Genomic DNA, 24,532 nt, shown 5'->3' with positions numbered 1-24,532 from the left:
TAGGTGAGACATGTCAGTTTAGGAGAAGAATACTACAAGTGCAGTCGCAACTTACACTGGAGAAGTTGGGATTGAGGGCCTGCAAATCCTGCAGGGTTGCCAAACCAGAGAAGCTACCAAGGTTTGACTCTAGCCAAGCTTTGCTGCTGTTGGTAGACGAGACACAGCCAGGATCTGCGAGGAAGACGGAAACAAAGACAGAGGCAGGGTATTACCACCACATGCTATCAAGACGTTACCAAATTGAGCCTGAGCGCCTGCCCTTACCTGATGAGTCATTTCTTGAAAGGAATGGATGGATGAAATGAGTGAAGACTGCTCGTGGTTCTTCTCTGTCCGTGGATACCCTTTGACTGCTGAGTGCCTGGATGCTAAAAATTGACAGATGGCTTTTAACGTCTATACAACTAGAAAACAGCAGGTTCCTCTGCAATCCTGTTCACAGTGGAGCAATGTCTCGCATATTTACTTACACGGCCTGGTACGTAGGGCAGCTGAAGTTCTTGGAGCTAAGGCAGAATAGGAAGTTGGGGGATGGAGAGGCCAAAAATGGAACAAGCCTTGTCTGGAACCAGAGTTTGACAAAGTCTTCATTCTGCAGCTCTGCCTGGCTGAAGTTCGCAATTCTCACCTCTCCAAGAGCATCGAGAGCATGTGACATGGATGGGTTGCTGATGTTGGGGGCCTACAATGGGAAAAATCATTTAGGTTTCACACAGAATTCACGCAGGGAAAAAACAGTTTTGTGAAATTGTGGCACTGGATTTACCATAACGGCGAATGTGTCAAGAGCATGGCCTAGTGCAGTAGTGGCTTTTTGGAAGAAAAACTTCCAGACCTCCACCGGGTATGTCCTTTGGCTTTCCAGTGAGCATTTCATCAGTGTGGCCAAGTTGCTGGGTGTGAGATTTGTAGCCTTGGAAAAAATAGACAAGAAATAAGGCAGAGACTCTCACAGCTTATGGAGATTTGTCTCTGGATCGTAATATAGCAAAAGCCAACTCTTTCTCTGGGATTCCACAGCTGACATAAAACAATCTTACCGAGGAACAGGCATGCTCAGTGATGGTAAAATTGCACAGGGCTTCAGAGGAATTGCCAGTAGACAGGGTTTGTTTCACTTGTGACCTGAGGTAAACAACAAAAAGAAAACCATTGTCACATTCGTGAGACTGTGTAAAAGAACTTTACCCACGCAAACTCAGCACCGGACAAAACAGTAATTCACCTACCTATCGACTGCAGCACAGATGAGGTCCTCTGTGAAAAGACAATATTCGTGTATCAGATATTGTACCTTCAGAATGTCATTTTATCATCAAAGTTGAAACGCCTGGTATTTTTACAGACTTACCATTGACCGTGGTCTCTTTGCACTGGAGACAAGCAAAGCATAATTGTTAGTCAAGTGGCAAAAGCTACCTAAAGTTAAAGTACCTTAACGTGGCCTCCTTAACAAAGTTAATGTGTCAAACTTGTGTCTGGTCAATTTTGATCCAATATTGTGCAATCCATGTAATACACCCATGGAAATGAACTTACCATGAAGGAAGCTGGAACTGAGCAACCTGTTTGGGAGAAAATTGAAATGAAAGCATGGCATCAATACAGCTATCATCACAGCAGCGGTAATCGTTTTTTCTGAAAACATTTGTCAGCGGAGCATTTTGCCACGTACGTGCGAATGTCTCCTTGAATGACTCTTTGCTTGATCTAACGCCCCGTGAAAGTTGCAGTGGCAGGGATTTCAAACTTTGCCGAAGAGCAGTGATTCTGAAGGAAGAAAACAGAAATGACCGTTACTTGTCGGGAGCCACAGTTTGACATCACGCAGACCCAAAATGTCTAACTGTGGACCTCAGAAATATCTCTTACACAGCTGTGTAGGATGCACAGCTGATGTTTCTGGGGATGACCACCAAGCTGTCACGACGGAGGCTTGCCATCACAGTAGCCAAATAGACCTGGAACCACAGCTGAAAGTCTTCAGTCTCAAAGTTTTCAAATTCGCCAGCAAGGGCTGTCAAGGTCAGGTTCAAGATGGTGTCTCGTACAGCTGCATTTGTGATGTAGGTGACGTTTCTCTGTAAATAAAAGGATTCATGTTCCAGTCAGTTCAGGAGGACATTTTACCCTTCAGAAATCATTGTGGAAATCGGAGCAAGCTTGGTGACACATCCTTGTACTTTAGTGCACCAGGGGCATCGGCAGCAATTCATTCAAGATGCATATCAGAAATCTATCACTGTGAGTCAAATCCTGGGCCCCTTATTAGCTTCTGCAAAGACTCTTTGAGCCCAGGACAAGTTTTACACAGCCTGTTTGTCAGCCAACTTTCTGGGAAAATATGGCAACCTTAAAAGTTAAGCATTCACCTGCTTGTTGATTTTTGCAAAAGCCTGGAAAAACGGAGTGAGCTGCTCATGACCACGGGACTCTGTCAAGCTTGTGAACACCTTCCTTACGGTCTCTTCCTCCAAAGCGGGGTTGTCTGGATCCAGGATCACCTCAGCCTTCTGGTATGGTGTGAGGGAGTCCACAACTGCCTCCTGATGGCACAAACAAAGAAGATATGTGAATTGCTTTTCTCTTTGACGTGGCAACACCACCCTGGTGTGCAGACTTTCCAAGTTCGGAGTATTGCGCTGCTGTTTTCAAGGAAGACTGATAGTGAAATGTATGACTTACCCCAGAGAGGTTGAAGACTTTGAGGTCAGAGTATGCTATGTATTGGGAAAATGGACCCAGGTTTGCTTCAAGCCATTTGGCATCACTCTGAATTCCCTGCCTGCAAACTAAGGCACGTAGATGGACATTAGCATACATAACATTTAGCAAGCATTATTTTTCATTGACACACATGGAACAAGTTCCAGTTTTCTCCCCAGTGCCATCTCAGCATATTTTATTTCACAATTTCAAGTCCATGGGCAAGCCCATACAAGCGACCACGTAGCGCAGTTTACTCTGTCAGCCCTACCTGGCTTGTTGATGACACCGGCAGATCTTTTCAGGTAGGCCAGCAGAACATCCGCGATTCCTTGTTGTCTATGCAACGGCATTGCAGGGAAAGCTTTGGCCATCCCAAGCACACTGCAAAGGGTGAAAAGAAACATTCTTACGCAGTCCCACGTGCAACGTTTGCATTTTGTACTTTGGTGCAATGGAATCTTGCTTGTTGGTGAAATGCTACTCACACAACACGGTAGTTTGTGCAGTGTATGTTTGAGGTTGCAGTCTTGAGCATCATTGGAGTGAAACTTGGGAGGACAGAAACCAGTTTCAGACAGAACCAACCAAACCAGTCGTATTCCTCGAAGCCCTGGAAATGGGGACTGATGATGGCGAAGGTCTTATTCATTACACGGTCTCTCACAACAGATTGGATATCAGGGACCTGTCGAATCACGACATGAGAGGATTTCAACGCCACACACTTTACGTGTTGCAAGTACACCATGAAGGACACTAGAAAGCATGTAATGCGTCCCCCACAACCGATGTAGAGGTTTACATACATATCTGAGTACTGACTATGCTCGGTTAATAGCTCAGGATTGTCCCTCTTCCCCCAGTGTCAAGAGTAGCCTACCTTTCCGTCTGCTGACAGCCGTGTCAGGTATTCACCCACATTTTCCAGAGCATTGCCCTCCTCGAGTCGCTCAAACACACGGTCGATTTGGTCTGTGTCGTTTGAGGCCCCTGAACTCAGTGTCAACTCTGCCACCTGAGTAGGAGTGAGCACTGACAACGATTCGGCCTGCGAAAGGGGACCAACATCAAATCAAACAGCAGCGATTGCAAAACCATAGGTGAGACATGTCAGTTTAGGAGAAGAATACTACAAGTGCAGTCGCAACTTACACTGGAGAAGTTGGGATTGAGGGCCTGCAAATCCTGCAGGGTTGCCAAACCAGAGAAGCTACCAAGGTTTGACTCTAGCCAAGCTTTGCTGCTGTTGGTAGACGAGACACAGCCAGGATCTGCGAGGAAGACGGAAACAAAGACAGAGGCAGGGTATTACCACCACATGCTATCAAGACGTTACCAAATTGAGCCTGAGCGCCTGCCCTTACCTGATGAGTCATTTCTTGAAAGGAATGGATGGATGAAATGAGTGAAGACTGCTCGTGGTTCTTCTCTGTCCGTGGATACCCTTTGACTGCTGAGTGCCTGGATGCTAAAAATTGACAGAAGGCTTTTAACGTCTATACAACTAGAAAACAGCAGGTTCCTCTGCAATCCTGTTCACAGTGGAGCAATGTCTCGCATATTTACTTACACGGCCTGGTACGTAGGGCAGCTGAAGTTCTTGGAGCTAAGGCAGAATAGGAAGTTGGGGGATGGAGAGGCCAAAAATGGAACAAGCCTTGTCTGGAACCAGAGTTTGACAAAGTCTTCATTCTGCAGCTCTGCCTGGCTGAAGTTCGCAATTCTCACCTCTCCAAGAGCATCGAGAGCATGTGACATGGATGGGTTGCTGATGTTGGGGGCCTACAATGGGAAAAATAATTTAGGTTTCACACAGAATTCACGCAGGGAAAAAACAGTTTTGTGAAATTGTGGCACTGGATTTACCATAACGGCGAATGTGTCAAGAGCATGGCCTAGTGCAGTAGTGGCTTTTTGGAAGAAAAACTTCCAGACCTCCACCGGGTATGTCCTTTGGCTTTCCAGTGAGCATTTCATCAGTGTGGCCAAGTTGCTGGGTGTGAGATTTGTAGCCTTGGAAAAAATAGACAAGAAATAAGGCAGAGACTCTCACAGCTTATGGAGATTTGTCTCTGGATCGTAATATAGCAAAAGCCAACTCTTTCTCTGGGATTCCACAGCTGACATAAAACAATCTTACCGAGGAACAGGCATGCTCAGTGATGGTAAAATTGCACAGGGCTTCAGAGGAATTGCCAGTAGACAGGGTTTGTTTCACTTGTGACCTGAGGTAAACAACAAAAAGAAAACCATTGTCACATTCGTGAGACTGTGTAAAAGAACTTTACCCACGCAAACTCAGCACCGGACAAAACAGTAATTCACCTACCTATCGACTGCAGCACAGATGAGGTCCTCTGTGAAAAGACAATATTCGTGTATCAGATATTGTACCTTCAGAATGTCATTTTATCATCAAAGTTGAAACGCCTGGTATTTTTACAGACTTACCATTGACCGTGGTCTCTTTGCACTGGAGACAAGCAAAGCATAATTGTTAGTCAAGTGGCAAAAGCTACCTAAAGTTAAAGTACCTTAACGTGGCCTCCTTAACAAAGTTAATGTGTCAAACTTGTGTCTGGTCAATTTTGATCCAATATTGTGCAATCCATGTAATACACCCATGGAAATGAACTTACCATGAAGGAAGCTGGAACTGAGCAACCTGTTTGGGAGAAAATTGAAATGAAAGCATGGCATCAATACAGCTATCATCACAGCAGCGGTAATCGTTTTTTCTGAAAACATTTGTCAGCGGAGCATTTTGCCACGTACGTGCGAATGTCTCCTTGAATGACTCTTTGCTTGATCTAACGCCCCGTGAAAGTTGCAGTGGCAGGGATTTCAAACTTTGCCGAAGAGCAGTGATTCTGAAGGAAGAAAACAGAAATGACCGTTACTTGTCGGGAGCCACAGTTTGACATCACGCAGACCCAAAATGTCTAACTGTGGACCTCAGAAATATCTCTTACACAGCTGTGTAGGATGCACAGCTGATGTTTCTGGGGATGACCACCAAGCTGTCACGACGGAGGCTTGCCATCACAGTAGCCAAATAGACCTGGAACCACAGCTGAAAGTCTTCAGTCTCAAAGTTTTCAAATTCGCCAGCAAGGGCTGTCAAGGTCAGGTTCAAGATGGTGTCTCGTACAGCTGCATTTGTGATGTAGGTGACGTTTCTCTGTAAATAAAAGGATTCATGTTCCAGTCAGTTCAGGAGGACATTTTACCCTTCAGAAATCATTGTGGAAATCGGAGCAAGCTTGGTGACACATCCTTGTACTTTAGTGCACCAGGGGCATCGGCAGCAATTCATTCAAGATGCATATCAGAAATCTATCACTGTGAGTCAAATCCTGGGCCCCTTATTAGCTTCTGCAAAGACTCTTTGAGCCCAGGACAAGTTTTACACAGCCTGTTTGTCAGCCAACTTTCTGGGAAAATATGGCAACCTTAAAAGTTAAGCATTCACCTGCTTGTTGATTTTTGCAAAAGCCTGGAAAAACGGAGTGAGCTGCTCATGACCACGGGACTCTGTCAAGCTTGTGAACACCTTCCTTACGGTCTCTTCCTCCAAAGCGGGGTTGTCTGGATCCAGGATCACCTCAGCCTTCTGGTATGGTGTGAGGGAGTCCACAACTGCCTCCTGATGGCACAAACAAAGAAGATATGTGAATTGCTTTTCTCTTTGACGTGGCAACACCACCCTGGTGTGCAGACTTTCCAAGTTCGGAGTATTGCGCTGCTGTTTTCAAGGAAGACTGATAGTGAAATGTATGACTTACCCCAGAGAGGTTGAAGACTTTGAGGTCAGAGTATGCTATGTATTGGGAAAATGGACCCAGGTTTGCTTCAAGCCATTTGGCATCACTCTGAATTCCCTGCCTGCAAACTAAGGCACGTAGATGGACATTAGCATACATAACATTTAGCAAGCATTATTTTTCATTGACACACATGGAACAAGTTCCAGTTTTCTCCCCAGTGCCATCTCAGCATATTTTATTTCACAATTTCAAGTCCATGGGCAAGCCCATACAAGCGACCACGTAGCGCAGTTTACTCTGTCAGCCCTACCTGGCTTGTTGATGACACCGGCAGATCTTTTCAGGTAGGCCAGCAGAACATCCGCGATTCCTTGTTGTCTATGCAACGGCATTGCAGGGAAAGCTTTGGCCATCCCAAGCACACTGCAAAGGGTGAAAAGAAACATTCTTACGCAGTCCCACGTGCAACGTTTGCATTTTGTACTTTGGTGCAATGGAATCTTGCTTGTTGGTGAAATGCTACTCACACAACACGGTAGTTTGTGCAGTGTATGTTTGAGGTTGCAGTCTTGAGCATCATTGGAGTGAAACTTGGGAGGACAGAAACCAGTTTCAGACAGAACCAACCAAACCAGTCGTATTCCTCGAAGCCCTGGAAATGGGGACTGATGATGGCGAAGGTCTTATTCATTACACGGTCTCTCACAACAGATTGGATATCAGGGACCTGTCGAATCACGACATGAGAGGATTTCAACGCCACACACTTTACGTGTTGCAAGTACACCATGAAGGACACTAGAAAGCATGTAATGCGTCCCCCACAACCGATGTAGAGGTTTACATACATATCTGAGTACTGACTATGCTCGGTTAATAGCTCAGGATTGTCCCTCTTCCCCCAGTGTCAAGAGTAGCCTACCTTTCCGTCTGCTGACAGCCGTGTCAGGTATTCACCCACATTTTCCAGAGCATTGCCCTCCTCGAGTCGCTCAAACACACGGTCGATTTGGTCTGTGTCGTTTGAGGCCCCTGAACTCAGTGTCAACTCTGCCACCTGAGTAGGAGTGAGCACTGACAACGATTCGGCCTGCGAAAGGGGACCAACATCAAATCAAACAGCAGCGATTGCAAAACCATAGGTGAGACATGTCAGTTTAGGAGAAGAATACTACAAGTGCAGTCGCAACTTACACTGGAGAAGTTGGGATTGAGGGCCTGCAAATCCTGCAGGGTTGCCAAACCAGAGAAGCTACCAAGGTTTGACTCTAGCCAAGCTTTGCTGCTGTTGGTAGACGAGACACAGCCAGGATCTGCGAGGAAGACGGAAACAAAGACAGAGGCAGGGTATTACCACCACATGCTATCAAGACGTTACCAAATTGAGCCTGAGCGCCTGCCCTTACCTGATGAGTCATTTCTTGAAAGGAATGGATGGATGAAATGAGTGAAGACTGCTCGTGGTTCTTCTCTGTCCGTGGATACCCTTTGACTGCTGAGTGCCTGGATGCTAAAAATTGACAGAAGGCTTTTAACGTCTATACAACTAGAAAACAGCAGGTTCCTCTGCAATCCTGTTCACAGTGGAGCAATGTCTCGCATATTTACTTACACGGCCTGGTACGTAGGGCAGCTGAAGTTCTTGGAGCTAAGGCAGAATAGGAAGTTGGGGGATGGAGAGGCCAAAAATGGAACAAGCCTTGTCTGGAACCAGAGTTTGACAAAGTCTTCATTCTGCAGCTCTGCCTGGCTGAAGTTCGCAATTCTCACCTCTCCAAGAGCATCGAGAGCATGTGACATGGATGGGTTGCTGATGTTGGGGGCCTACAATGGGAAAAATCATTTAGGTTTCACACAGAATTCACGCAGGGAAAAAACAGTTTTGTGAAATTGTGGCACTGGATTTACCATAACGGCGAATGTGTCAAGAGCATGGCCTAGTGCAGTAGTGGCTTTTTGGAAGAAAAACTTCCAGACCTCCACCGGGTATGTCCTTTGGCTTTCCAGTGAGCATTTCATCAGTGTGGCCAAGTTGCTGGGTGTGAGATTTGTAGCCTTGGAAAAAATAGACAAGAAATAAGGCAGAGACTCTCACAGCTTATGGAGATTTGTCTCTGGATCGTAATATAGCAAAAGCCAACTCTTTCTCTGGGATTCCACAGCTGACATAAAACAATCTTACCGAGGAACAGGCATGCTCAGTGATGGTAAAATTGCACAGGGCTTCAGAGGAATTGCCAGTAGACAGGGTTTGTTTCACTTGTGACCTGAGGTAAACAACAAAAAGAAAACCATTGTCACATTCGTGAGACTGTGTAAAAGAACTTTACCCACGCAAACTCAGCACCGGACAAAACAGTAATTCACCTACCTATCGACTGCAGCACAGATGAGGTCCTCTGTGAAAAGACAATATTCGTGTATCAGATATTGTACCTTCAGAATGTCATTTTATCATCAAAGTTGAAACGCCTGGTATTTTTACAGACTTACCATTGACCGTGGTCTCTTTGCACTGGAGACAAGCAAAGCATAATTGTTAGTCAAGTGGCAAAAGCTACCTAAAGTTAAAGTACCTTAACGTGGCCTCCTTAACAAAGTTAATGTGTCAAACTTGTGTCTGGTCAATTTTGATCCAATATTGTGCAATCCATGTAATACACCCATGGAAATGAACTTACCATGAAGGAAGCTGGAACTGAGCAACCTGTTTGGGAGAAAATTGAAATGAAAGCATGGCATCAATACAGCTATCATCACAGCAGCGGTAATCGTTTTTTCTGAAAACATTTGTCAGCGGAGCATTTTGCCACGTACGTGCGAATGTCTCCTTGAATGACTCTTTGCTTGATCTAACGCCCCGTGAAAGTTGCAGTGGCAGGGATTTCAAACTTTGCCGAAGAGCAGTGATTCTGAAGGAAGAAAACAGAAATGACCGTTACTTGTCGGGAGCCACAGTTTGACATCACGCAGACCCAAAATGTCTAACTGTGGACCTCAGAAATATCTCTTACACAGCTGTGTAGGATGCACAGCTGATGTTTCTGGGGATGACCACCAAGCTGTCACGACGGAGGCTTGCCATCACAGTAGCCAAATAGACCTGGAACCACAGCTGAAAGTCTTCAGTCTCAAAGTTTTCAAATTCGCCAGCAAGGGCTGTCAAGGTCAGGTTCAAGATGGTGTCTCGTACAGCTGCATTTGTGATGTAGGTGACGTTTCTCTGTAAATAAAAGGATTCATGTTCCAGTCAGTTCAGGAGGACATTTTACCCTTCAGAAATCATTGTGGAAATCGGAGCAAGCTTGGTGACACATCCTTGTACTTTAGTGCACCAGGGGCATCGGCAGCAATTCATTCAAGATGCATATCAGAAATCTATCACTGTGAGTCAAATCCTGGGCCCCTTATTAGCTTCTGCAAAGACTCTTTGAGCCCAGGACAAGTTTTACACAGCCTGTTTGTCAGCCAACTTTCTGGGAAAATATGGCAACCTTAAAAGTTAAGCATTCACCTGCTTGTTGATTTTTGCAAAAGCCTGGAAAAACGGAGTGAGCTGCTCATGACCACGGGACTCTGTCAAGCTTGTGAACACCTTCCTTACGGTCTCTTCCTCCAAAGCGGGGTTGTCTGGATCCAGGATCACCTCAGCCTTCTGGTATGGTGTGAGGGAGTCCACAACTGCCTCCTGATGGCACAAACAAAGAAGATATGTGAATTGCTTTTCTCTTTGACGTGGCAACACCACCCTGGTGTGCAGACTTTCCAAGTTCGGAGTATTGCGCTGCTGTTTTCAAGGAAGACTGATAGTGAAATGTATGACTTACCCCAGAGAGGTTGAAGACTTTGAGGTCAGAGTATGCTATGTATTGGGAAAATGGACCCAGGTTTGCTTCAAGCCATTTGGCATCACTCTGAATTCCCTGCCTGCAAACTAAGGCACGTAGATGGACATTAGCATACATAACATTTAGCAAGCATTATTTTTCATTGACACACATGGAACAAGTTCCAGTTTTCTCCCCAGTGCCATCTCAGCATATTTTATTTCACAATTTCAAGTCCATGGGCAAGCCCATACAAGCGACCACGTAGCGCAGTTTACTCTGTCAGCCCTACCTGGCTTGTTGATGACACCGGCAGATCTTTTCAGGTAGGCCAGCAGAACATCCGCGATTCCTTGTTGTCTATGCAACGGCATTGCAGGGAAAGCTTTGGCCATCCCAAGCACACTGCAAAGGGTGAAAAGAAACATTCTTACGCAGTCCCACGTGCAACGTTTGCATTTTGTACTTTGGTGCAATGGAATCTTGCTTGTTGGTGAAATGCTACTCACACAACACGGTAGTTTGTGCAGTGTATGTTTGAGGTTGCAGTCTTGAGCATCATTGGAGTGAAACTTGGGAGGACAGAAACCAGTTTCAGACAGAACCAACCAAACCAGTCGTATTCCTCGAAGCCCTGGAAATGGGGACTGATGATGGCGAAGGTCTTATTCATTACACGGTCTCTCACAACAGATTGGATATCAGGGACCTGTCGAATCACGACATGAGAGGATTTCAACGCCACACACTTTACGTGTTGCAAGTACACCATGAAGGACACTAGAAAGCATGTAATGCGTCCCCCACAACCGATGTAGAGGTTTACATACATATCTGAGTACTGACTATGCTCGGTTAATAGCTCAGGATTGTCCCTCTTCCCCCAGTGTCAAGAGTAGCCTACCTTTCCGTCTGCTGACAGCCGTGTCAGGTATTCACCCACATTTTCCAGAGCATTGCCCTCCTCGAGTCGCTCAAACACACGGTCGATTTGGTCTGTGTCGTTTGAGGCCCCTGAACTCAGTGTCAACTCTGCCACCTGAGTAGGAGTGAGCACTGACAACGATTCGGCCTGCGAAAGGGGACCAACATCAAATCAAACAGCAGCGATTGCAAAACCATAGGTGAGACATGTCAGTTTAGGAGAAGAATACTACAAGTGCAGTCGCAACTTACACTGGAGAAGTTGGGATTGAGGGCCTGCAAATCCTGCAGGGTTGCCAAACCAGAGAAGCTACCAAGGTTTGACTCTAGCCAAGCTTTGCTGCTGTTGGTAGACGAGACACAGCCAGGATCTGCGAGGAAGACGGAAACAAAGACAGAGGCAGGGTATTACCACCACATGCTATCAAGACGTTACCAAATTGAGCCTGAGCGCCTGCCCTTACCTGATGAGTCATTTCTTGAAAGGAATGGATGGATGAAATGAGTGAAGACTGCTCGTGGTTCTTCTCTGTCCGTGGATACCCTTTGACTGCTGAGTGCCTGGATGCTAAAAATTGACAGAAGGCTTTTAACGTCTATACAACTAGAAAACAGCAGGTTCCTCTGCAATCCTGTTCACAGTGGAGCAATGTCTCGCATATTTACTTACACGGCCTGGTACGTAGGGCAGCTGAAGTTCTTGGAGCTAAGGCAGAATAGGAAGTTGGGGGATGGAGAGGCCAAAAATGGAACAAGCCTTGTCTGGAACCAGAGTTTGACAAAGTCTTCATTCTGCAGCTCTGCCTGGCTGAAGTTCGCAATTCTCACCTCTCCAAGAGCATCGAGAGCATGTGACATGGATGGGTTGCTGATGTTGGGGGCCTACAATGGGAAAAATCATTTAGGTTTCACACAGAATTCACGCAGGGAAAAAACAGTTTTGTGAAATTGTGGCACTGGATTTACCATAACGGCGAATGTGTCAAGAGCATGGCCTAGTGCAGTAGTGGCTTTTTGGAAGAAAAACTTCCAGACCTCCACCGGGTATGTCCTTTGGCTTTCCAGTGAGCATTTCATCAGTGTGGCCAAGTTGCTGGGTGTGAGATTTGTAGCCTTGGAAAAAATAGACAAGAAATAAGGCAGAGACTCTCACAGCTTATGGAGATTTGTCTCTGGATCGTAATATAGCAAAAGCCAACTCTTTCTCTGGGATTCCACAGCTGACATAAAACAATCTTACCGAGGAACAGGCATGCTCAGTGATGGTAAAATTGCACAGGGCTTCAGAGGAATTGCCAGTAGACAGGGTTTGTTTCACTTGTGACCTGAGGTAAACAACAAAAAGAAAACCATTGTCACATTCGTGAGACTGTGTAAAAGAACTTTACCCACGCAAACTCAGCACCGGACAAAACAGTAATTCACCTACCTATCGACTGCAGCACAGATGAGGTCCTCTGTGAAAAGACAATATTCGTGTATCAGATATTGTACCTTCAGAATGTCATTTTATCATCAAAGTTGAAACGCCTGGTATTTTTACAGACTTACCATTGACCGTGGTCTCTTTGCACTGGAGACAAGCAAAGCATAATTGTTAGTCAAGTGGCAAAAGCTACCTAAAGTTAAAGTACCTTAACGTGGCCTCCTTAACAAAGTTAATGTGTCAAACTTGTGTCTGGTCAATTTTGATCCAATATTGTGCAATCCATGTAATACACCCATGGAAATGAACTTACCATGAAGGAAGCTGGAACTGAGCAACCTGTTTGGGAGAAAATTGAAATGAAAGCATGGCATCAATACAGCTATCATCACAGCAGCGGTAATCGTTTTTTCTGAAAACATTTGTCAGCGGAGCATTTTGCCACGTACGTGCGAATGTCTCCTTGAATGACTCTTTGCTTGATCTAACGCCCCGTGAAAGTTGCAGTGGCAGGGATTTCAAACTTTGCCGAAGAGCAGTGATTCTGAAGGAAGAAAACAGAAATGACCGTTACTTGTCGGGAGCCACAGTTTGACATCACGCAGACCCAAAATGTCTAACTGTGGACCTCAGAAATATCTCTTACACAGCTGTGTAGGATGCACAGCTGATGTTTCTGGGGATGACCACCAAGCTGTCACGACGGAGGCTTGCCATCACAGTAGCCAAATAGACCTGGAACCACAGCTGAAAGTCTTCAGTCTCAAAGTTTTCAAATTCGCCAGCAAGGGCTGTCAAGGTCAGGTTCAAGATGGTGTCTCGTACAGCTGCATTTGTGATGTAGGTGACGTTTCTCTGTAAATAAAAGGATTCATGTTCCAGTCAGTTCAGGAGGACATTTTACCCTTCAGAAATCATTGTGGAAATCGGAGCAAGCTTGGTGACACATCCTTGTACTTTAGTGCACCAGGGGCATCGGCAGCAATTCATTCAAGATGCATATCAGAAATCTATCACTGTGAGTCAAATCCTGGGCCCCTTATTAGCTTCTGCAAAGACTCTTTGAGCCCAGGACAAGTTTTACACAGCCTGTTTGTCAGCCAACTTTCTGGGAAAATATGGCAACCTTAAAAGTTAAGCATTCACCTGCTTGTTGATTTTTGCAAAAGCCTGGAAAAACGGAGTGAGCTGCTCATGACCACGGGACTCTGTCAAGCTTGTGAACACCTTCCTTACGGTCTCTTCCTCCAAAGCGGGGTTGTCTGGATCCAGGATCACCTCAGCCTTCTGGTATGGTGTGAGGGAGTCCACAACTGCCTCCTGATGGCACAAACAAAGAAGATATGTGAATTGCTTTTCTCTTTGACGTGGCAACACCACCCTGGTGTGCAGACTTTCCAAGTTCGGAGTATTGCGCTGCTGTTTTCAAGGAAGACTGATAGTGAAATGTATGACTTACCCCAGAGAGGTTGAAGACTTTGAGGTCAGAGTATGCTATGTATTGGGAAAATGGACCCAGGTTTGCTTCAAGCCATTTGGCATCACTCTGAATTCCCTGCCTGCAAACTAAGGCACGTAGATGGACATTAGCATACATAACATTTAGCAAGCATTATTTTTCATTGACACACATGGAACAAGTTCCAGTTTTCTCCCCAGTGCCATCTCAGCATATTTTATTTCACAATTTCAAGTCCATGGGCAAGCCCATACAAGCGACCACGTAGCGCAGTTTACTCTGTCAGCCCTACCTGGCTTGTTGATGACACCGGCAGATCTTTTCAGGTAGGCCAGCAGAACATCCGCGATTCCTTGTTGTCTATGCAACGGCATTGCAGGGAAAGCTTTGGCCATCCCAAGCACACTGCAAAGGGTGAAAAGAAACATTCTTACGCAGTCCCACGTGCAACGTTTGCATTTTGTACTTTGGTGCAATGGAATCTTGCTTGTTGGTGAAATGCTACTCACACAACACGGTAGTTTGTGCAGTGTATGTTTGAGGTTGCAGTCTTGAGCATCATTGGAGTGAAACTTGGGAGGACAGAAACCAGTTTCAGACAGAACCAACCAAACCAGTCGTATTCCTCGAAGCCCTGGAAATGGGGACTGATGATGGCGAAGGTCTTATTCATTACACGGTCTCTCACAACAGATTGGATATCAGGGACCTGTCGAATCACGACATGAGAGGATTTCAACGCCACACACTTTACGTGTTGCAAGTACACCATGAAGGACACTAGAAAGCATGTAATGCGTCCCCCACAACCGATGTAGAGGTTTACATACATATCTGAGTACTGACTATGCTCGGTTAATAGCTCAGGATTGTCCCTCTTCCCCCAGTGTCAAGAGTAGCCTACCTTTCCGTCTGCTGACAGCCGTGTCAGGTATTCACCCACATTTTCCAGAGCATTGCCCTCCTCGAGTCGCTCAAACACACGGTCGATTTGGTCTGTGTCGTTTGAGGCCCCTGAACTCAGTGTCAACTCTGCCACCTGAGTAGGAGTGAGCACTGACAACGATTCGGCCTGCGAAAGGGGACCAACATCAAATCAAACAGCAGCGATTGCAAAACCATAGGTGAGACATGTCAGTTTAGGAGAAGAATACTACAAGTGCAGTCGCAACTTACACTGGAGAAGTTGGGATTGAGGGCCTGCAAATCCTGCAGGGTTGCCAAACCAGAGAAGCTACCAAGGTTTGACTCTAGCCAAGCTTTGCTGCTGTTGGTAGACGAGACACAGCCAGGATCTGCGAGGAAGACGGAAACAAAGACAGAGGCAGGGTATTACCACCACATGCTATCAAGACGTTACCAAATTGAGCCTGAGCGCCTGCCCTTACCTGATGAGTCATTTCTTGAAAGGAATGGATGGATGAAATGAGTGAAGACTGCTCGTGGTTCTTCTCTGTCCGTGGATACCCTTTGACTGCTGAGTGCCTGGATGCTAAAAATTGACAGAAGGCTTTTAACGTCTATACAACTAGAAAACAGCAGGTTCCTCTGCAATCCTGTTCACAGTGGAGCAATGTCTCGCATATTTACTTACACGGCCTGGTACGTAGGGCAGCTGAAGTTCTTGGAGCTAAGGCAGAATAGGAAGTTGGGGGATGGAGAGGCCAAAAATGGAACAAGCCTTGTCTGGAACCAGAGTTTGACAAAGTCTTCATTCTGCAGCTCTGCCTGGCTGAAGTTCGCAATTCTCACCTCTCCAAGAGCATCGAGAGCATGTGACATGGATGGGTTGCTGATGTTGGGGGCCTACAATGGGAAAAATCATTTAGGTTTCACACAGAATTCACGCAGGGAAAAAACAGTTTTGTGAAATTGTGGCACTGGATTTACCATAACGGCGAATGTGTCAAGAGCATGGCCTAGTGCAGTAGTGGCTTTTTGGAAGAAAAACTTCCAGACCTCCACCGGGTATGTCCTTTGGCTTTCCAGTGAGCATTTCATCAGTGTGGCCAAGTTGCTGGGTGTGAGATTTGTAGCCTTGGAAAAAATAGACAAGAAATAAGGCAGAGACTCTCACAGCTTATGGAGATTTGTCTCTGGATCGTAATATAGCAAAAGCCAACTCTTTCTCTGGGATTCCACAGCTGACATAAAACAATCTTACCGAGGAACAGGCATGCTCAGTGATGGTAAAATTGCACAGGGCTTCAGAGGAATTGCCAGTAGACAGGGTTTGTTTCACTTGTGACCTGAGGTAAACAACAAAAAGAAAACCATTGTCACATTCGTGAGACTGTGTAAAAGAACTTTACCCACGCAAACTCAGCACCGGACAAAACAGTAATTCACCTACCTATCGACTGCAGCACAGATGAGGTCCTCTGTGAAAAGACAATATTCGTGTATCAGATATTGTACCTTCAGAATGTCATTTTATCATCAAAGTTGAAACGCCTGGTATTTTTACAGACTTACCATTGACCGTGGTCTCTTTGCACTGGAGACAAGCAAAGCATAATTGTTAGTCAAGTGGCAAAAGCTACCTAAAGTTAAAGTACCTTAACGTGGCCTCCTTAACAAAGTTAATGTGTCAAACTTGTGTCTGGTCAATTTTGATCCAATATTGTGCAATCCATGTAATACACCCATGGAAATGAACTTACCATGAAGGAAGCTGGAACTGAGCAACCTGTTTGGGAGAAAATTGAAATGAAAGCATGGCATCAATACAGCTATCATCACAGCAGCGGTAATCGTTTTTTCTGAAAACATTTGTCAGCGGAGCATTTTGCCACGTACGTGCGAATGTCTCCTTGAATGACTCTTTGCTTGATCTAACGCCCCGTGAAAGTTGCAGTGGCAGGGATTTCAAACTTTGCCGAAGAGCAGTGATTCTGAAGGAAGAAAACAGAAATGACCGTTACTTGTCGGGAGCCACAGTTTGACATCACGCAGACCCAAAATGTCTAACTGTGGACCTCAGAAATATCTCTTACACAGCTGTGTAGGATGCACAGCTGATGTTTCTGGGGATGACCACCAAGCTGTCACGACGGAGGCTTGCCATCACAGTAGCCAAATAGACCTGGAACCACAGCTGAAAGTCTTCAGTCTCAAAGTTTTCAAATTCGCCAGCAAGGGCTGTCAAGGTCAGGTTCAAGATGGTGTCTCGTACAGCTGCATTTGTGATGTAGGTGACGTTTCTCTGTAAATAAAAGGATTCATGTTCCAGTCAGTTCAGGAGGACATTTTACCCTTCAGAAATCATTGTGGAAATCGGAGCAAGCTTGGTGACACATCCTTGTACTTTAGTGCACCAGGGGCATCGGCAGCAATTCATTCAAGATGCATATCAGAAATCTATCACTGTGAGTCAAATCCTGGGCCCCTTATTAGCTTCTGCAAAGACTCTTTGAGCCCAGGACAAGTTTTACACAGCCTGTTTGTCAGCCAACTTTCTGGGAAAATATGGCAACCTTAAAAGTTAAGCATTCACCTGCTTGTTGATTTTTGCAAAAGCCTGGAAAAACGGAGTGAGCTGCTCATGACCACGGGACTCTGTCAAGCTTGTGAACACCTTCCTTACGGTCTCTTCCTCCAAAGCGGGGTTGTCTGGATCCAGGATCACCTCAGCCTTCTGGTATGGTGTGAGGGAGTCCACAACTGCCTCCTGATGGCACAAACAAAGAAGATATGTGAATTGCTTTTCTCTTTGACGTGGCAACACCACCCTGGTGTGCAGACTTTCCAAGTTCGGAGTATTGCGCTGCTGTTTTCAAGGAAGACTGATAGTGAAATGTATGACTTACCCCAGAGAGGTTGAAGACTTTGAGGTCAGAGTATGCTATGTATTGGGAAAATGGACCCAGGTTTGCTTCAAGCCATTTGGCATCACTCTGAATTCCCTGCCTGCAAACTAAGGCACGTAGATGGACATTAGCATACATAACATTTAGCAAGCATTATTTTTCATTGACACACATGGAACAAGTTCCAGTTTTCTCCCCAGTGCCATCTCAGCATATTTTATTTCACAATTTCAAGTCCATGGGCAAGCCCATACAAGCGACCACGTAGCGCAGTTTACTCTGTCAGCCCTACCTGGCTTGTTGATGACACCGGCAGATCTTTTCAGGTAGGCCAGCAGAACATCCGCGATTCCTTGTTGTCTATGCAACGGCATTGCAGGGAAAGCTTTGGCCATCCCAAGCACACTGCAAAGGGTGAAAAGAAACATTCTTACGCAGTCCCACGTGCAACGTTTGCATTTTGTACTTTGGTGCAATGGAATCTTGCTTGTTGGTGAAATGCTACTCACACAACACGGTAGTTTGTGCAGTGTATGTTTGAGGTTGCAGTCTTGAGCATCATTGGAGTGAAACTTGGGAGGACAGAAACCAGTTTCAGACAGAACCAACCAAACCAGTCGTATTCCTCGAAGCCCTGGAAATGGGGACTGATGATGGCGAAGGTCTTATTCATTACACGGTCTCTCACAACAGATTGGATATCAGGGACCTGTCGAATCACGACATGAGAGGATTTCAACGCCACACACTTTACGTGTTGCAAGTACACCATGAAGGACACTAGAAAGCATGTAATGCGTCCCCCACAACCGATGTAGAGGTTTACATACATATCTGAGTACTGACTATGCTCGGTTAATAGCTCAGGATTGTCCCTCTTCCCCCAGTGTCAAGAGTAGCCTACCTTTCCGTCTGCTGACAGCCGTGTCAGGTATTCACCCACATTTTCCAGAGCATTGCCCTCCTCGAGTCGCTCAAACACACGGTCGATTTGGTCTGTGTCGTTTGAGGCCCCTGAACTCAGTGTCAACTCTGCCACCTGAGTAGGAGTGAGCACTGACAACGATTCGGCCTGCGAAAGGGGACCAACATCAAATCAAACAGCAGCGATTGCAAAACCATAGGTGAGACATGTCAGTTTAGGAGAAGAATACTACAAGTGCAGTCGCAACTTACACTGGAGAAGTTGGGATTGAGGGCCTGCAAATCCTGCAGGGTTGCCAAACCAGAGAAGCTACCAAGGTTTGACTCTAGCCAAGCTTTGCTGCTGTTGGTAGACGAGACACAGCCAGGATCTGCGAGGAAGACGGAAACAAAGACAGAGGCAGGGTATTACCACCACATGCTATCAAGACGTTACCAAATTGAGCCTGAGCGCCTGCCCTTACCTGATGAGTCATTTCTTGAAAGGAATGGATGGATGAAATGAGTGAAGACTGCTCGTGGTTCTTCTCTGTCCGTGGATACCCTTTGACTGCTGAGTGCCTGGATGCTAAAAATTGACAGAAGGCTTTTAACGTCTATACAACTAGAAAACAGCAGGTTCCTCTGCAATCCTGTTCACAGTGGAGCAATGTCTCGCATATTTACTTACACGGCCTGGTACGTAGGGCAGCTGAAGTTCTTGGAGCTAAGGCAGAATAGGAAGTTGGGGGATGGAGAGGCCAAAAATGGAACAAGCCTTGTCTGGAACCAGAGTTTGACAAAGTCTTCATTCTGCAGCTCTGCCTGGCTGAAGTTCGCAATTCTCACCTCTCCAAGAGCATCGAGAGCATGTGACATGGATGGGTTGCTGATGTTGGGGGCCTACAATGGGAAAAATCATTTAGGTTTCACACAGAATTCACGCAGGGAAAAAACAGTTTTGTGAAATTGTGGCACTGGATTTACCATAACGGCGAATGTGTCAAGAGCATGGCCTAGTGCAGTAGTGGCTTTTTGGAAGAAAAACTTCCAGACCTCCACCGGGTATGTCCTTTGGCTTTCCAGTGAGCATTTCATCAGTGTGGCCAAGTTGCTGGGTGTGAGATTTGTAGCCTTGGAAAAAATAGACAAGAAATAAGGCAGAGACTCTCACAGCTTATGGAGATTTGTCTCTGGATCGTAATATAGCAAAAGCCAACTCTTTCTCTGGGATTCCACAGCTGACATAAAACAATCTTACCGAGGAACAGGCATGCTCAGTGATGGTAAAATTGCACAGGGCTTCAGAGGAATTGCCAGTAGACAGGGTTTGTTTCACTTGTGACCTGAGGTAAACAACAAAAAGAAAACCATTGTCACATTCGTGAGACTGTGTAAAAGAACTTTACCCACGCAAACTCAGCACCGGACAAAACAGTAATTCACCTACCTATCGACTGCAGCACAGATGAGGTCCTCTGTGAAAAGACAATATTCGTGTATCAGATATTGTACCTTCAGAATGTCATTTTATCATCAAAGTTGAAACGCCTGGTATTTTTACAGACTTACCATTGACCGTGGTCTCTTTGCACTGGAGACAAGCAAAGCATAATTGTTAGTCAAGTGGCAAAAGCTACCTAAAGTTAAAGTACCTTAACGTGGCCTCCTTAACAAAGTTAATGTGTCAAACTTGTGTCTGGTCAATTTTGATCCAATATTGTGCAATCCATGTAATACACCCATGGAAATGAACTTACCATGAAGGAAGCTGGAACTGAGCAACCTGTTTGGGAGAAAATTGAAATGAAAGCATGGCATCAATACAGCTATCATCACAGCAGCGGTAATCGTTTTTTCTGAAAACATTTGTCAGCGGAGCATTTTGCCACGTACGTGCGAATGTCTCCTTGAATGACTCTTTGCTTGATCTAACGCCCCGTGAAAGTTGCAGTGGCAGGGATTTCAAACTTTGCCGAAGAGCAGTGATTCTGAAGGAAGAAAACAGAAATGACCGTTACTTGTCGGGAGCCACAGTTTGACATCACGCAGACCCAAAATGTCTAACTGTGGACCTCAGAAATATCTCTTACACAGCTGTGTAGGATGCACAGCTGATGTTTCTGGGGATGACCACCAAGCTGTCACGACGGAGGCTTGCCATCACAGTAGCCAAATAGACCTGGAACCACAGCTGAAAGTCTTCAGTCTCAAAGTTTTCAAATTCGCCAGCAAGGGCTGTCAAGGTCAGGTTCAAGATGGTGTCTCGTACAGCTGCATTTGTGATGTAGGTGACGTTTCTCTGTAAATAAAAGGATTCATGTTCCAGTCAGTTCAGGAGGACATTTTACCCTTCAGAAATCATTGTGGAAATCGGAGCAAGCTTGGTGACACATCCTTGTACTTTAGTGCACCAGGGGCATCGGCAGCAATTCATTCAAGATGCATATCAGAAATCTATCACTGTGAGTCAAATCCTGGGCCCCTTATTAGCTTCTGCAAAGACTCTTTGAGCCCAGGACAAGTTTTACACAGCCTGTTTGTCAGCCAACTTTCTGGGAAAATATGGCAACCTTAAAAGTTAAGCATTCACCTGCTTGTTGATTTTTGCAAAAGCCTGGAAAAACGGAGTGAGCTGCTCATGACCACGGGACTCTGTCAAGCTTGTGAACACCTTCCTTACGGTCTCTTCCTCCAAAGCGGGGTTGTCTGGATCCAGGATCACCTCAGCCTTCTGGTATGGTGTGAGGGAGTCCACAACTGCCTCCTGATGGCACAAACAAAGAAGATATGTGAATTGCTTTTCTCTTTGACGTGGCAACACCACCCTGGTGTGCAGACTTTCCAAGTTCGGAGTATTGCGCTGCTGTTTTCAAGGAAGACTGATAGTGAAATGTATGACTTACCCCAGAGAGGTTGAAGACTTTGAGGTCAGAGTATGCTATGTATTGGGAAAATGGACCCAGGTTTGCTTCAAGCCATTTGGCATCACTCTGAATTCCCTGCCTGCAAACTAAGGCACGTAGATGGACATTAGCATACATAACATTTAGCAAGCATTATTTTTCATTGACACACATGGAACAAGTTCCAGTTTTCTCCCCAGTGCCATCTCAGCATATTTTATTTCACAATTTCAAGTCCATGGGCAAGCCCATACAAGCGACCACGTAGCGCAGTTTACTCTGTCAGCCCTACCTGGCTTGTTGATGACACCGGCAGATCTTTTCAGGTAGGCCAGCAGAACATCCGCGATTCCTTGTTGTCTATGCAACGGCATTGCAGGGAAAGCTTTGGCCATCCCAAGCACACTGCAAAGGGTGAAAAGAAACATTCTTACGCAGTCCCATGTGCAACGTTTGCATTTTGTACTTTGGTGCAATGGAATCTTGCTTGTTGGTGAAATGCTACTCACACAACACGGTAGTTTGTGCAGTGTATGTTTGAGGTTGCAGTCTTGAGCATCATTGGAGTGAAACTTGGGAGGACAGAAACCAGTTTCAGACAGAACCAACCAAACCAGTCGTATTCCTCGAAGCCCTGGAAATGGGGACTGATGATGGCGAAGGTCTTATTCATTACACGGTCTCTCACAACAGATTGGATATCAGGGACCTGTCGAATCACGACATGAGAGGATTTCAACGCCACACACTTTACGTGTTGCAAGTACACCATGAAGGACACTAGAAAGCATGTAATGCGTCCCCCACAACCGATGTAGAGGTTTACATACATATCTGAGTACTGACTATGCTCGGTTAATAGCTCAGGATTGTCCCTCTTCCCCCAGTGTCAAGAGTAGCCTACCTTTCCGTCTGCTGACAGCCGTGTCAGGTATTCACCCACATTTTCCAGAGCATTGCCCTCCTCGAGTCGCTCAAACACACGGTCGATTTGGTCTGTGTCGTTTGAGGCCCCTGAACTCAGTGTCAACTCTGCCACCTGAGTAGGAGTGAGCACTGACAACGATTCGGCCTGCGAAAGGGGACCAACATCAAATCAAACAGCAGCGATTGCAAAACCATAGGTGAGAAATGTCAGTTTAGGAGAAGAATACTACAAGTGCAGTCGCAACTTACACTGGAGAAGTTGGGATTGAGGGCCTGCAAATCCTGCAGGGTTGCCAAACCAGAGAAGCTACCAAGGTTTGACTCTAGCCAAGCTTTGCTGCTGTTGGTAGACGAGACACAGCCAGGATCTGCGAGGAAGACGGAAACAAAGACAGAGGCAGGGTATTACCAACACATGCTATCAAGACGTTACCAAATTGAGCCTGAGCGCCTGCCCTTACCTGATGAGTCATTTCTTGAAAGGAATGGATGGATGAAATGAGTGAAGACTGCTCGTGGTTCTTCTCTGTCCGTGGATACCCTTTGACTGCTGAGTGCCTGGATGCTAAAAATTGACAGAAGGCTTTTAACGTCTATACAACTAGAAAACAGCAGGTTCCTCTGCAATCCTGTTCACAGTGGAGCAATGTCTCGCATATTTACTTACACGGCCTGGTACGTAGGGCAGCTGAAGTTCTTGGAGCTAAGGCAGAACAGGAAGTTGGGGGATGGAGAGGCCAAAAATGGAACAAGCCTTGTCTGGAACCAGAGTTTGACAAAGTCTTCATTCTGCAGCTCTGCCTGGCTGAAGTTCGCAATTCTCACCTCTCCAAGAGCATCGAGAGCATGTGACATGGATGGGTTGCTGATGTTGGGGGCCTACAATGGGAAAAATCATTTAGGTTTCACACAGAATTCACGCAGGGAAAAAACAGTTTTGTGAAATTGTGGCACTGGATTTACCATAACGGCGAATGTGTCAAGAGCATGGCCTAGTGCAGTAGTGGCTTTTTGGAAGAAAAACTTCCAGACCTCCACCGGGTATGTCCTTTGGCTTTCCAGTGAGCATTTCATCAGTGTGGCCAAGTTGCTGGGTGTGAGATTTGTAGCCTTGGAAAAAATAGACAAGAAATAAGGCAGAGACTCTCACAGCTTATGGAGATTTGTCTCTGGATCGTAATATAGCAAAAGCCAACTCTTTCTCTGGGATTCCACAGCTGACATAAAACAATCTTACCGAGGAACAGGCATGCTCAGTGATGGTAAAATTGCACAGGGCTTCAGAGGAATTGCCAGTAGACAGGGTTTGTTTCACTTGTGACCTGAGGTAAACAACAAAAAGAAAACCATTGTCACATTCGTGAGACTGTGTAAAAGAACTTTACCCACGCAAACTCAGCACCGGACAAAACAGTAATTCACCTACCTATCGACTGCAGCACAGATGAGGTCCTCTGTGAAAAGACAATATTCGTGTATCAGATATTGTACCTTCAGAATGTCATTTTATCATCAAAGTTGAAACGCCTGGTATTTTTACAGACTTACCATTGACCGTGGTCTCTTTGCACTGGAGACAAGCAAAGCATAATTGTTAGTCAAGTGGCAAAAGCTACCTAAAGTTAAAGTACCTTAACGTGGCCTCCTTAACAAAGTTAATGTGTCAAACTTGTGTCTGGTCAATTTTGATCCAATATTGTGCAATCCATGTAATACACCCATGGAAATGAACTTACCATGAAGGAAGCTGGAACTGAGCAACCTGTTTGGGAGAAAATTGAAATGAAAGCATGGCATCAATACAGCTATCATCACAGCAGCGGTAATCGTTTTTTCTGAAAACATTTGTCAGCGGAGCATTTTGCCACGTAC

This window comes from Enoplosus armatus, chromosome 15 (genome assembly GCF_043641665.1).
Source record: "Enoplosus armatus isolate fEnoArm2 chromosome 15, fEnoArm2.hap1, whole genome shotgun sequence".
Taxonomy (NCBI): domain Eukaryota; kingdom Metazoa; phylum Chordata; class Actinopteri; order Centrarchiformes; family Enoplosidae; genus Enoplosus; species Enoplosus armatus.
This window is presented reverse-complemented; position numbering follows the sequence as displayed.